The following is a 15,819-nucleotide window of genomic DNA, read 5'->3' as shown; positions in this document are numbered from 1 at the left end:
TTTCCTGAATCAGGGTGGTGGAGCATGAAATGCCTATAGAAGCTGAGAAAACGCATATAGACTTAGCAACTGTCATTTGTCATTACTTTCTTCTTATGAAGCAAATGTTAATGAATTTAAATGTTTACCCTTGGAGGGGTAAAGTGCTTCTGAATACACGTGAAAGATGATTATATCTCAGAAAAAGAGTGCCTTTTTATATACTTAATTACTTTCTAAATAAACTGGACCTAAAGAAAATTCTTTCTTAAATTTCAGAATGAAATTTGGGTGCATATTTTAATGGCCAAAAAACCATTAGATGTTACTTTTGCTAGAAGTTTCTCTGCTGGCTGAAAGTAAGAATTAGTAGCTCAAAGGGCCTAAATCACGGTTTTTGTTCTCCATCAGGCCAGGGAAATAAATTCTGTGACTTGTTGGTTCATATGAGTTAATTACTGAAACCTGGAAAAATAAGAAAAGTTTTCACATATAAGACAGAAGCCTTTAGTTCTGGTAACTAGAAAATGTTTGGTTTGTTTTTTCTTTTGTCCAGAGTCTACTGCCATTCCTAATGTATTACACTGAAAAGTGTTATGGATCAGGACTCCATATTTCCACCCTCCACCATGTGTGTTAGTCTGAAGTACCTAAGAAAGAGAAGCAAAGCATTGTTGTACAAATGCCAATAGATCACATTTTATCTCTCTGTTGTTTTTAAAAAGTTGATCCCTAATACCAAAACTCGGTCTTACACTACTGCTTCAGTACATAATATCAATATTCTCTGGTCATTCTTGAATGTATCATTCATCCAGTAAAAACTTACTGAGCTTCTAAAGTGCTGTGGTGCACTCTGGTGGTACAGCAGTAAGGAAGCGCAGAGTACCCCTGCTCTCCACGGGCTCTCTTTCTGTTGTGAAGTTGCCATGTACTAGGAAAGCCATCACAAGAGCACCGTGTATTACATTTAACAGCCATCGAATTTCATCTAATTTCCCTCTTGAAAATCTCTAGGGAACATGCTTTGAGAATTCTCTTTTAATATGAAAACTATGAGAAGTGGTTCTAGGCGTATGCTGTGGGGTTTGGATAGTTTGGATGATGGGTCTTAAAATTCAACTGTCTTGTTTGAAAGAATGAAAATGCATGGGTGGGGTGGGGGGACCTGATGCTACTTGGTCACTTTCACCTCCAAGCCCTCACTGCCCTTGATCAACTCAGCATGATGTGCCTTTCATATCTGTTTTTATCTTTTCCTCTGTCTTTATCATATAGCTCCCATCTGCTGCCGTCTTTACCAGACAACAGTCCCTTTGACTTCCTGCCTCCTAAGGAACACTGTCATCTCAGAGATGGTGGCATATTGCTTTTCAGGTACAGGGCAATCTGAAAATTCATTTTATGGCTGCCATTAAAGCATGTTTTTTTTTTAAAAAAAATGCCAGGTGAGATCATGCATCCCTGTGATCATAGCGCTCAGAAGACGGAGGCAGGGGGTTGTGGGTTTGAGGCTTGAGGCCAGCCTGAATGGTGTAGCTAGTTAGACTCTATGGGAAGAAAAAGAGAAAGGGAGAAAGAAGAAAGAAAGTGAGATGGCAGAAGAAAGAAGAAAAGAGAGAAGGAAGAGAAAGAAAGGGGAGGGAAAGAGAAAGAAAAGTAGGAGGGAGGAAGGAAGGAGGGAGAGAGAGAGGTTGCAGGGGAAAGAGGGCAGAAACCATAAAGCCACAAGATTACAGCATTAGAGAGAAATTTCTCCTTCAGCTTACAATTCAAAGAGAAGGCTGAGTCAACACCTCTGAGAGATGATGATCAAACCTTTGATTTTACCTCAATTGCCTCTAAAATAAGGAATTCAGGTCCCCACAATTCAGCCCGCTTTTTGTTAGGCATGTTGAGTATTCAGAAACATTATTTGTTCAGATAGTCTTTTGAGCAACAAGAACTGATGCACAAGTGCCAGGCTTGGGGCTAGAAGCACATGATGCAGTAGAGTAGGATGTGCCCTGACCCTCTGTATTTATGTTAATTCAAAGGGCTAGATCACGGAATGGTTACATTCATGAGTTCTGGATTTGAATATGGCTGCTGCTAACTTCTGTGCCAGGAACCTCGAGGGAATCCCGTATTCGTTTTTGGCATTGGTGTTTTCAGCTGTAGAATCAAGATACTATGAGTTATTGTGAGACATGATGTGAAGGTCAGCTACCCTTCCTTCTATCTTCACCCTCAAACTAAAAAACGAACTTGGTCTTCTACTCACAAGCCCCAAGGCATTCAAAGATTGTCTAGTGTCTTTCTGAATCTGTACTTCCATAGCAAATCGTCCCAGTTCTTCTACTGGTCATAAGACATAATATCCAGATTTTTGACCATATTGGCAGCCCACAAAGCCCCACTCTAAGCGGAGGATCCAGAACTTACCATGATATCCCAAATATGGCCTGACAGGATTTGTCCTAATATATGTTCAAAGTGATTTGTACACCATGCCTCAGAATCTGGAGATGACTTTCAAAGTCCACAAGACGGGCAGCTTATTTCACAGGTGGGAAACTGAGGTTCTGAAAGGAAGCAGAACTTACCCCGTTAAAACTGTTTGGCTAAGCTGCTTGGTGTCATTTTTCTTTTTACTCTATTGCTCTGTACAAACAACCAACTGTTCCAAGACAGTTCACTCTGGCCAAACAGGCCATAGTACTCATAACTTCATGTTCCTAGGAAATCTGAGAATAGATCATTTTTTTTTAATCTTAACTTTCTTAAAAGGTAAGCTTGATTTTCTCATGGTGTCATTTTCATAAAGATCTAAGCTAAGCTTCATTGAATCTGTCATGTTACACCCTTCATTATAGAATCACTGGTGTGTGTGTGTGTGTGTGTGTGTGTGTGTGTGTGTGTGTGTGTGTGAGATCTTCAAATCCAAACATAATAATAGAAATAGCACATAATGCTCTTGAGTTTCCATGGCCAGGGCTCCATTTATCTAAATATCTTGGGTTAAATTTGGATATGTCCAGAAAGGTATGAATGGGTATGGTAATGGATAATAAAATAGTAATTGCCTCTAGGGAATATTGGAGAAAGGGATGGAAGGTAACCCTCTAGTTCAAAGTTGTGGGTCCATATTCTATTAGTTCTTCGCTCTGGACACACTGAATCAGAATCTTAAGGTTGAGGGAAAAGGGAGTAGAAGGCAAACATGTAAGCTTTGCAAAAAAGAGTCCCCAGAGCTACTCATTCTCAGTTAGTGTTTTATGCCTTCATCTCCTCCTTATAGAGAAAAAGAAGAATGTACTTCTATGCAACCAAATGACAGTCGAAAAAGGAAACAGAACAAGGTATCACTCTACAGTCTGTCAACAAGAAACGCTTTCTCTTGCAAGTCTTCTCGGTGCTTCATAACATGGTGACTTTTGGTATCATATGGCAATAGAACACTTGCAGAGTGACATCATAATAAGGCTTGAGGTTTTCACAATGGGGCCATCACCACTGGTTTCATAGTAGAATCAATGTCTGGGGACTTGCTAAGAAACTCCGGGCTGAAGGAATCCAGGCAGAGGAATTATGTGGCTTCCCATGGAAAAGTCAAAAGCATTCCTCCTGGCTTTCTTGGCTACTAGCTACTTCTTATGTAAGAATCTGTCAAAGAACTCCAGGGAAGGAATGAGCATTTAATATTCCAGGGTGGGGGAGCAAATAAATAAGTACTCCTATTTAGATGTAGAAATTTTTGGAAACCTGAGTTTTTTCTCTGAGATGAAGAATTTAAGATCTTAACCAGAATGGATATTAGTGGTTAACTCCATTTTGTCCTTTTTAAAAAAAAAAAATATTCCAAGAGATCTACCACAGACAGCTTTAGACTCAGGTTTTTAAGCAATGGCCTATAAGGACCACAATCAATAGATGAGAGATAATTTGGCCTCTGTGTTGACTGTCAGTGTTTGTTTCACTCTTCTTTCTAGTTCTTTCTCTTTGACTCTTAGAGTGTGTAGCTAGTGTGTGTGCACAAAGCATTCTGAACAGAGTAGCATCAGCTTTGGAAATAGCAAACTATTAAAGGTCTATGGATGTTAAGATCTCTGAACGTCTCAGCATGAACCTGACAACAATAGAAGCAGATGGTGTGATTTGCCACATCATTGGGAGAGCAGAGGGACAGGTGAAGGGATGTCCCAGAAGCAGTGCTTGAAAGAAATCAAGGTTATGAAGTAGATTGTAAACTACGAAGGTAAAGGAAGTGTAAATAATGTGGGTAACTACTGTCATAGAATTTCCACAAAAAGAAGCTTCCTTATCAACAGGTGGAAAATATATAGAGAAAAGATTTTATTAGAGACAGAAATAACCAATGAAGGTGGTGTCTACAGTGTCTGTCTACAAACAGCTAGGATGATATGAAGAATTCATCCTTTCTCTAAAACAAATCTACTCAATACCTGTGTATCCCAGTAGTATATGACATTGCTGAGTCCCTGATGATGAAGCTTGGGTTTATGTGTGTCGTCCCCGTCCCCCATCCCCTGTCCCCTGCCACACACACACACACACACACACACACACACACACACACACACCGCACCTAAGGTAAGCACTAAATCTAGGAATAGATTAAGGCTGAGTTTTCAGACAAAATATTAAGGCTCTTTTAAAAGAATATTCTTTTATATGTTTGAGTGTTTTGCCTGTTTGTATGTCTGTGTCTGGTGCTCATGAAGGCCAGAAGAGGGTGTCAGATCCCCTGGAACTAGAATTACAGATGGTTGGGTGTCGCCATGTAGATGCTAGAAATCGAACCCAGGTCCTCTGTGAGAGCAACAAATGCTCTTACCTGTTGAACCATCTCTCCACCCCAAGAAGGTCTTGAACAAGAAGAGAGAAAGGAAACAAATGTGGGGATGAGGCATGTGTCGTAACTCTGTGTTAAGGTGACAATTTTCTCAGTTCTATGGTCAATATTTATGTGACTGACTTAGTGAGCATTTCAACACCTCATTGTTTTATTAGATATTTTAACATTTTTATTACAGATGTTATTGGTGACACATCACCTCAGGTAAGTTCACTTCTGTATAATAATAATTTTCCACTCTTGTAGTTTCTTTTATTTTAAATCATATGGAACAGTCAGCATCTGGCTGTTTTCAGTCTTCATGATGTTGGTTTCATAGGATTCAGACTCAGTATCACTGTCAAAATCAATCCTGGGGATCGATCAGACACTCTCATACCCCTTTACCACTGGCAAGGGGAGTTCTTAATTTTTCCCTCTTCAATGTCTTCTTTCTTATTCCTATCTCCACTGACTCCCTTACAGTCAACCTGCTTCAGTACTGGCACACCTCAGCCACCTGCTTTAGAAAACAGGGTTTTGCCGGGCGGTGGTGGCGCACGCCTTTAATCCCAGCACTCGGGAGGCAGAGCCAGGTGAATTTCTGTGAGTTCGAGGCCAGCCTGGGCTACCAAGTGAGTTCCAGGAAAGGCGCAAAGCTATACAGAGAAACCCTGTCTCGAAAAACAAAAACAAACAAAAAAAAAGAAAGAAAGAAAGAAGGAAGGAAGGAAGGAAGGAAGGAAGAGAAAGAAAGAAAAAGAAAGAAAGAAATAGAAAGAAAGAAAGAAAAAGAAAGAAAGAAAGAAAGAAAGAGAAAGAAAGAAAAAGAAAGAAAGAAAAGGAAAGAAAAGAAGAGAAGAAAAGAAAACAGGGTTTTCTTGGAACCAAAATGTACACCCTCCTCCTGCTCCCTTTGTAGCTGTGGCTGTTTCCAGGTCGCTGCCAAGTTAAGTGGTTACAGCAGAAGCCAGAGAGCTGAAAAACTGCAACATATTTACCACCTAGATCTCAAGAGAAAACGTTTGCCAACCTCTGTTTCAATCTTGAGAATGGAATCTGCACAACATAAACCTAAGTGAAATGTCTTTCTGCTTAAAGCAGTGACTCCTAGTGTTGCTAGGATGATGTTCTGCATGCTTCACAGTGCCTTTTCTTCTCTCCGAGAGACACCCACCTATTTTTTTCTAGATTCTAGTTAACAATGTTTGGGGACACATGCTATTTCAATTTGTGTTATTGAGTACATAATTTTATCTAATTTTTAAATTTTGAGGAAAATTGTACACATGAATAATGTATTCATATCATCCCCTCTCCCCCCAAACCACAGGGAAACATTGTCTTATAAATTTACTTAAAATATATATACTTCTCTCTAATTGAATATTCTTGTGGAGGCCAAAGAGATGGCTCAGTGGTTAAGAGCACTGGCTGCTCTTCCAGAGGACCAGGTTCAGTTCACAGCATCCATATGGTGGCTCACAACCATTCTTAACTCCAGTTCCTGGGGATTCACCACACTTTTCTGGCCTCCAGGGGCATTAGACATGCAATATATATATATATATATATATATATATATATATGCAAAACACTCATATACATAGAGTAAAAATAAATCTTTAAAAAAATAAATATTTTTCTTATGCCTATATACAACTTTAGATGTCACTTTTGCATATTTGAATGTCCCACTAAAGCATCAGTTCTCGGTAGACTCTATCAAACACACCATTCTGACTTAATCACTGAAAAAGAAGATAGAAACAGTATTTCCCTAAGAGAAGTTGAGTAGTGTCATTATTTTACTTAATATGATAATGAATCCCTTGTTTTAAAAATTACTGATATCCTTTAATGTTTTTAAAAAAATGTAACCACAACTTCAAATTTATTATTGACAACTATGCTTAAGGAAAATTCTTTGCAAAGTTCAAAAATTGTCAACTTAAAGAAAAAAATATTTTAAAGAAATACATGGCATGAACTTGGAAGGAATCACGAAAGAAGTGACTGAAGCTTAGGCAACAGCTCCGTAATGGGAGGCACCAGAGGCACCGGAGGCACCGGAGGCACCGGAGGCACCGGAGGCACCGGAGGCTTCCCGAGCACAGGAACACCTAGTGTGCTGTCTACTGCATGTGAATGTCCTGTGATCTCCACTGTTAGAGTGAGTCAGTGCTACAGCACCTGCCTGATCAGTGCACTACACCGTGTTCTTCTGACTTTCTAGTCTTCCTTCTTCCTGTAGATACTCCAATACTCACTACACAATGTTCTTCTGACTTTCCAGCCTTCCTTCTTCCTGTAATATTCCAATACTCACAATACTCCAGAGAAAGCTTATATCACTTTATGCTGTATTTAGGAATACAAAATAATAGATAAATATTAGAATGATTTGACCATCGCAACTCCTTCCCTATCTATTCCAGAAACCTAATTCCCAGAGGCCTGAACTACAGCCAGTGTTTGGGATAAGAACAAATACTGTATTCTGTTCCAGAAGCTACAGCTAAAATATGCTTTGAAGAAATAAAACCATTGCCACAACAACTATAAAATGCTCAGTCCTTCTTATTATTTCTCCCAAATGGTTTTCTTCCCTTCTAACAGATTTCCTGTACAGCAAGGGTCTGGGCTAGATGGCCTCAGTAACCTTACAAAATGCTAATCCCAAACGTACTGCTTGCTGAATTTATCAAAGCATAGTTTTGATACTTGAGATTTAAAAGGGAGACATTTTACCATTGCTCTCCTTTGCATGAAAGAAAATACCCAACACTTTATGTTAGAAGTCATTAACAGATCATTGATAGATCTGTTTAACCTGTGAGTTTTGTTTTAGGTCATTTCCTGCAGTCATTATCAAAAGAAGTCTGTGCAGAAGAAACGCATATGTTCCATAAGAGTCAGCCCATTGTGTGCTTCTAATAATGTTACATATCCCAATTTCTGCGTGTACTGTTTCATCAACATGTAAGTTGACATGACACCCAAATCAGAACCCCTTAGAGAGTCTAATGTGTACCTGACTCATAATAGTTGACTGATATTTACTATTTTGAAAAGTGCACATCAGTTACTCGAGATATGATTCTGTGATCTTTGGTAGGTCTGAATTGGCTGAACTTGAGGGTTGTGAGTGATGGAAAGAATTGAAATGGGCACTGTGTCCCACCTCCATGTTCATAAGAGAAGCTTTTCTGAATATGCTTTGAATATTAGTTTTACTAAGAGAATAGGTGTCAAAAGTTACCTTCAAAAAATGTTTGAAAAAAAAAATCACCCTTGGCAAGATCAGACCAAAGCAAGAAGTCTCAGTATTCCAGGTCAGAAGGCTTTAGGATGCGTCCTGTCCCTGCAGTAAGAGAGACTGAGAAGTCTCCTGATTCCTCAAACCTCAGGTTCATACCTCCACTCAGTTTTTTTCTTCACTCACTCCTTATGCTCCAGCCACACTAACTCTTCTCTCCAGTTACTTTCAAATGTATAGAGCCTTGTTTCTGTTTTTTAAACTGTGGACAAAATTTCCCCCTCTCCAAGAGGATTTCCCCAGGGCTATTGCTTCTTCTTCATTTGTACTTCAACCTAAATCGATCTCTTTTTTAAGTGGTAAATCTACCTTCCCAGAGAAAAAGTCTTCCCTGAACACAGGCACAATTCACCTCTGGTGTTTTTTCATATTAAATCATAACTTTTTTCATAATACATGTAGTCACCCAATATTTTAATTTTCTGTTTCATATTTTTAATCTGTTGCCATACATAAGCTGCATAAAGTAAAAAATGATATCTATTGTAGCATGAATCCTAAAGGGTCTTATTAATAAAAACAAACCTGAAGCCAGGTATTAGGGTGAATGCTGGAAGACCAGAGAAGCAGAACAAGCCACAGCTATCTCACCTCGCCAGTTCCTCAGCTAATTTTGTTTCCTCAGACTGGAAGCCTCTCATTCTTCATCCAGAATGAATCTCAGCTGAACTGTTGCTCAAAAGCCTAAAAGCTTAACCAGGTCTATTTCCTGGTCCTCATGCCTTATCTATCTTTCTGCTTTCTGCCAACACTTCCTAGGATTAAAGACATGAGTCACCATGCCTGGCTGTTTCCGGTGTGGCTTTAAACTCAGAGATCCGGATGGATCTCTACCTCCCAAGTGATAGGATTAAAGGCACGTGTGCCACCATTTTCTGGCATCTATGTCTAGTGGCTATCCTGTTCTCTGACCCCAGATAAGTTTATTAGGGTGCACAATATATTGGGGAACATAATATCACCACAGTCTATTGCTAGATTTTATAATAAGTGCTTGCTAAACAAACTAAGAAACTAGGTGCTTCTCAAGAGTGATTATAACAATGAGTATAAAATTCACTTCAAAATTTAAAGCACCTTTTTCAGCATTTCTTTAAAAAAATGTTATCACTTGACATTTTGCTTCAGTCTCTCAAGACACATTGTTAGAAGTAAAGACTCTACTATGAGAGACGTTGGTTGTGATCTCTTTTTATGTTTAAATTATGTGGTTTAGGACATCTTAATCACATGCTTACCCCCAGAGATTGGCTATGTTCATTGAAAAGATAATACCTAAAGAAGGCTTAGCATAGTGGACCTTAGTAAATAGCAGCCTACATGACTTGTGGTGGCTGCCAGCTGGAGACACAAGCATCCTGGTTTTCTCGGGACTAAGGGTTTTCTTGGGGTATGATGCTTTGACCAAGGATGGTAAGAAAAACCCAGAATGGTTGATCACTTATTGTCAGTTTGTCTTCACAACCAGTGCGGCTATTGCTCTTTCCGTATTTACTGACTCATTCAGGCCAGTTAACCTGTTCTACAATCTTCTCCTACAGTACTAAAGTATCTTCTGGATGATCACAAGGCTTCACTTCTCAGGTTTTCAGGATAATTCCATGACATGTATAGGAAGTCCTTTGAAGAACTAAGTGCGTGACTGTTCTCCTAAACTTGGTATTGACCCTCCACTTCTGTCCTATGTTCAGATTCACTGTTTAACCTCCTCTCCTGAACCTCAAGGGCTGTGGCAAACAAAAACCTCTTAGGCTTAAGAACTTAAAATTTAAATACAATACACTTTAAATTGTAATACAATAGTAAATAGTAAGTCCCATTTCTTAAAGGCTACTACTACTTGATCTCAGGGCAATAATTTAATCTGTCTGTCTGTCTGTCTGTCTATCTATCCATCCATCATCTATCTATGTATTTTTCTTTTATTGAAATAGATTCTTTTTTCATACAATATATCCTGACTATAGTTTCTCTTCCCTCTACTCTTCCCCACCTCGCCTCCCCTCCAGATCCACTCCCTTTCTGTCTCTCATTAGAAAAGAACAGGCTTCTAAGAGATAACAACCAAATGTGACAAAATAAAATACAATAAGATGAAGAAAAAACTATCATACTGAAGTTGAGCACAGCAGCCCAACAGGAGGAAAAGAGTCCCAGGAGCAGGCACAAGAGTTAGAGACCCACTAATTATCACAGTTGGGAGTCTCACAAAAATACTAAGCTAAAAGCTGTAATATATACAAAGAGGACCTGGTGTGGAACCCTGTAGGCCCTGTGCTTGCCGCCTCAGTCTCTGTGAGCTCATATGTACCTTGCTTAGTTCATTCAATGAGCCACGTTCTCCCTGTGTACTTCATTCTTCCAGGCTCTTAATATCTCTGTGGAATTCCCTGAGCTCTGAAGGGATGGGTTTGATGGAGACCACCCATTTAGATTCTCTCTCTGCACAATGTCAGGCTGTGGGTCTCAGCATCTGTTCCCATCTGCTGCTGGAGGAAGCCTCTCTGATGATGACTGGATAAGGCACTGATCTATGAGTATAGCAGAATATAATTAGGAGTCATTTTATTGATTTTTTTTCTGACCAGTAGTGTCTGGTTTTACCCTAGGTCTCTGGGCTATCTAGTCTCTGGTTCTTGGATACCCTAATAGTGTCAGGTATGGGGGTTCCTTCTCATGGAGTGAGACTTAGGTCAAATCAGGATAATTTCCATAAAAAAGAAATCAATCCCTCCAACCCTGGACAGCTAGCACTTGGAAACTTCTAGCCTACTATCTGCCTTTACATTTGACCTATTCTAGACAATTTCTATAAATGAAACTATATGAAGCCTTTCATTTCTGGCTTTTGGTTACTCGGATGAGTTTTTCAAGACTCATCTACACCATAGGGAACATTAATTCTTCATGTCTTATTATGGCTGAATAATATGACTACTGTATTTACTCTTTCATCCATTCATGGACATTAAGTTGTCACTTAGGGCCAACGTGAATAATTTTGCTATGACTTTCACATATAAACATGTACTTAGACATATACTGTTGATTTTTCTTGAGTATAATTCTATGAGTAGATGTTTTAGGGAGCATATGGTAAGTTTATACTTAACATTTTCAGAATCATCAAACTGTTTTCAAACCAGATGTAATGTTTTATAATGCCACCAGCAAGATACCTTTACCAATGCTTGTTATCACTCATTATTTTGATGATAAGCATGCCAATGGGTAGGAAGTGGTACCTGACGTTATGTCTTGTATTTCCTTAATGACTAATTATAGGTATTATTTCACAAACTTAATAGTCATTTATATGCTTATTCTGACTCTTTTCTTACTCTCTAGTCATATCAGTGTTTTTACAGTACAATTGCAAGTATCCTTTATTATGGGTACAATTTCCATAAGCTATGTTGAACTTCAAATCTTTTCTCCAATATGAGGGTTGTCTTTTCACTTCACTAACCATGTCCTTTAAGACACAGAAGATTTTTATTTTGATGAAATACAACTGAACTATTACTTGTACTTTGTCATTGCTTAACTCGGGGATGTGAAAATTGACTAGTATGTTTTAATCCAATAAAAGAGTGATGGGTTCTACTTGTAAGTCCTTGGAGGTTTATTTTGAGGTTTGCTTTTGCTTTTGTTTCCGTTTGTTTATAGTGATGAGGATTGAATACACTAGGCATTATGAGATTTGGACTTATAAGTGTTTTTGAAGCTTTTGCACACGTATATACTGAATATTGAGCCTGTTCTTCATCGCACTCTCTGCTTCCCTGTCCTGGCCCTTTGTCCCCTAGATGTTTCACTTGTGTTTTCATTCCACACATGCATATATACATGACTTGATGTGCATATGTAAAACTACGAACTATCAATGAGAAAGAGCATAGAGTGTCTGGGGTTGACTTCATTTCCTTAATATACATTTTTTTCAGTTGCATTCATTTTCCTGGCACAGTTTCATTTCTCTGTGCAGTTTATTTGGGTTTTGCGTGATGCTGACATTATTAGGGCATTCAGCTTTATTGTTTTGTACGCGAACACCCGGTTGTCCCAGAAAACATGGTGAAAAAAGCCAATTCTTCCCTTCATTGAGTTGTCTTAGCAGTTTCATTCAAAATAGTTTGGCTATAAATATTCCATTTCTGAACTCTCTGGTCTTCTGGTGCGTATGCTCTCTATCCCCACTACTTCGCTGCCTCCATTACTGTAGTTTCTTCTCTGTGTTTGGAATTAGGAAGATGGGGCCCTTTGTGTTGCTGTTTCGGCTTATTTGGTTATTCTGCACCCTGTGCTTAGGAAGCAGTAGAGATGTTTTCAAGGAATAATTCCCAGCTGTCAGCACCAGAGCTCCGAGAGTAAATACTGGGGAAAATGAAATATTATAACAATACCTAGCTTCCATACTTGATTGTGTATTTATAGTTAATATTTTCTGAGAAGCACTTGGTTATACCAATGCCGCTGTGTTGCTGCAGGTAACAGGGCGATGAGTCTCAGTGCTCCAATGCCCTTTACTGGCAAATATTCCCCACGATATTTTTCAGAGTCTTTAGCATCTCTTCATGCAGTAACGAGATTACAAAGTGCAGTGTTCTCAAATAAAACGGGCGTCTGTCACCATGGTGGTGCCACTTAAGGGCCCGTGCCTGTGGCGTGCCTAGTTCGTTAGTACACCTTTGTTCTCCTGCTCGGCTCTCTCTCCCCCAGGCCAGTCCCGGGATCCGTTCTATGCCTCCTGCACCCTTTCAGAGGAGTTCCCCCATAACAGAGAGTGTCTGATACACACTCGCATAGTTAGCTTCTTTAAGCCTTCAGGTTTTCTTTTCTTGGGTTTCTCAGGAGTTAAAAATGTGAGCCCAGGCCACATTGTGATAAAGCGAGAACACAGAGCAACTCCTCACACACGTGCCTCCCTCCTTGTTCAGGCCACAGTAAAGCTTCTGCTGAATATTGTACCCACCATCTTTGACTTTATGTTTTGCTTAAAGATTCATTTGTTTATTGTAGTGTTTGGGACTGAATCCACTGTGTTACACATGCTAGTGATAACTATACCATTGAGTTATACCCAGATCCCACATATACCAATATAGTTTTTAAAAAATCTTATTATGTATTTAATGTTAAGTTTCCGAAAAAAAAAACTGTGACATAACATTAAGTTTAAAAAGAAAACTAACACATCATATATATATATATATATATATATATATATATATGACTTTATATACAAATAAGCAAATATAAAGTATTAAAAGAATACATGATCATAATCTTTTTAAGACTTAATAATATATGCGATTTTAACTTAGAATGTACTATGTACCAGATTTGTTTGTGTTTGGTTCCACTTAGGAATTATCTTCTTTACTATTCAAAACAGTCTTACAAAGTAGATATAAAAATAACTAATTCTCATTTTATATGTAATAAAACAAACCTAGTGAGACTTGCGACTTGTTCAACTTAGAAATAAACCTACAAATTTTATCCATATAAGAAACAGGCTTAGCTTCCCATTTTATCTCAAGATTATAAATTAATATCTGTACAGAAATTTGGATTTTTACAAAAACAGTTTCTTGGACTGGAGCTGTAGCTCAGGGACCAAGTCCTTGCCTAGCAGACATAAAGCCCTAAGTTTTATCCTGAGCACTGCAAAAACTTTCTTATAACTGTCATTTGCCGTATGAGTGTTTAACAAGTACGTGGGGAATTCCAGACACTGGAGCTAGGTGTGGTGAAAGAAAAGCAAACATCAAGGAAGATGCTGTTACTCTCAGACTATTGTTTCAAATAATAAGGATACAAGCCTACGACCATGAGAAAACAATTTCCCAAAGCAAGGCCCTTTAATACTCATAGCAGTAATATGTAGTAGGGTAGGCATGGAGGAGTCATTCCCTTTCATATATAAAAATGGACTCCGAACTTAATATTCTTGCCCAAGTTTTTACTGGGTGTATTTATAGAAAGGATGTTTCATCATTTCAAGTGTGTTTCATGTGGGTTTTTTAGCTTTTAAAAAGCTAGCCCATTTTTATATAAAATATGCCTGTAAAGACCATTGACAGCAATTTCGTGTAAGATGTAGTAATTGGCTTTCCCTTGTAATTATGAGTCTGTTGACACATTTTCACTGATGTTTCCATATGCCTCTGTTTTATTGCTTGACCATTTTTTTCTCATGCTATTTTATCTCATGGTATTTTTCTCATGCTAGGTGATATTCCTGTTTACAGTTTATTCAGCATTTCCACAGAGTCTCCCAAAATCTGTCAGTAGGTTACCAAAATTCTCATAATTTTATATATCTAATCATTAAAATTCAGAGAAGGGAAAAGATTTTCCCAGGATACATCAACTCCTTCTACCTCTCAGGGCACAGGTTTCTTCTGTCTTTGCTAAAATCTATTATTATTCACTATGGTTATAAAACAAAGGAATCTCCATGGCAGAAAGGTGTGGTAGAAATATTTAGTGAGATGAGAAGTAAATCTCAGTAGCTCAGGCCCATGTGTAACTCAGGAGCTTACAAATCAAGGCTCCCATCCCTTATTATACAATTAGACAAGGAAGGAGCAAGATTATATTTCATACAAATTGTGTATAAATATTTATATCACTTTTCCTTAGAGCTTTGGATTTCACTCTTCGAATCCAATTCAATGGAAAATGTCTGAAGTCTACTTCTTGATTATTCTTCATTCAGCATAAGTGAGACATTTGAATCAAGCATCATCTTTTCTTCATAAGGCAAAATTCATTATTATTACCTTTAAAAATCAATAAATTTGATCTTGTGAAAAGCTCTTCTTTGGCTTGAGATATAATTAATGAGACATGTGGAAACTTTGATTTTAGGAATAAACAATAAATTGAAAGTTATCCCTGATAACTAAGTTTAAAGAACCAATTGAACTACTGGTCATTTTGCCAGGAAGTATTATTTTTCATGAGAATCAGAAATTTGGTTAGATTCTTGGTTATCAATAGTAACAAAAAAATGCATGCACTTTGGCAGCTTACACTCCAGGGAAGAAACAAGAAAACACATAATTATTTAACAATATTATACAATTGAGAAAGAGGAAAGCAAGACAGTTTAGCTTCCTAATATGTATGCACCTTATTATAAGATGAATAGTTCCACAAAACATTCATGTCTGACAAAGTCACTTTGTGCCTATGATGAATCACAACAAAGGTTGAATAACTAGTTAATCATGTCTGAATACTGGTAAGATATGCTCATTATCTAAACCACAGAATATCATATACACCCCTATATTAAGACTAATAAAATGACTAATATTTCACCAGTTATTCTTACTTTTTCTTAAACTCAATCATCCTTCTTTCTAATTAAGGTTTCTGAAGACACCCAATTGAAAGATTGTGTTTACTTGATCAGAGTACCCAGTCCAAAGCAAAGTCTCTCTTCTTTAAAACTTCCTCAGAATAAGCTCAACAATACAAACTCCTACAGTAGGTCCTTTCTAACGCATTCTTATAGGTATGTTCTGTGGCTCACCAAGGTTGTGATGAATAATAACAACCCAAATTTGTTCAATGCTTAGTGTGTTCCTGGTGGCCTTTAGATGAGACCATAACAAATGTAGCATTTGATCTCTGTTGTTCAAGAAAGTTTTTTCTCCCTTCTTTCTTC

The 15,819-nt window shown here is 38.1% G+C and overlaps 1 long non-coding RNA gene across 1 annotated transcript; it reads left to right on the top strand.

Annotated features, from left to right (window-relative positions):
* Nucleotides 1–3,478: 3,478 nt before the first annotated feature.
* Nucleotides 3,479–14,963, top strand: LOC119086233. The gene is made up of 3 exons (XR_005089457.1): nt 3,479–3,616; nt 7,668–7,798; nt 14,787–14,963. It is a non-coding gene; the product is annotated as an uncharacterized LOC119086233 (long non-coding RNA).
* The last annotated feature ends 856 nt before the right edge of the window (nt 14,964–15,819 follow it).

Source organism: Peromyscus leucopus, chromosome 19 (assembly GCF_004664715.2).
Source record: "Peromyscus leucopus breed LL Stock chromosome 19, UCI_PerLeu_2.1, whole genome shotgun sequence".
NCBI classification, from domain to species: Eukaryota; Metazoa; Chordata; class Mammalia; order Rodentia; family Cricetidae; genus Peromyscus; species Peromyscus leucopus.
Note: the sequence above shows the minus strand (reverse complement) of the source record. Positions and strands in the feature narration are given on the sequence as shown.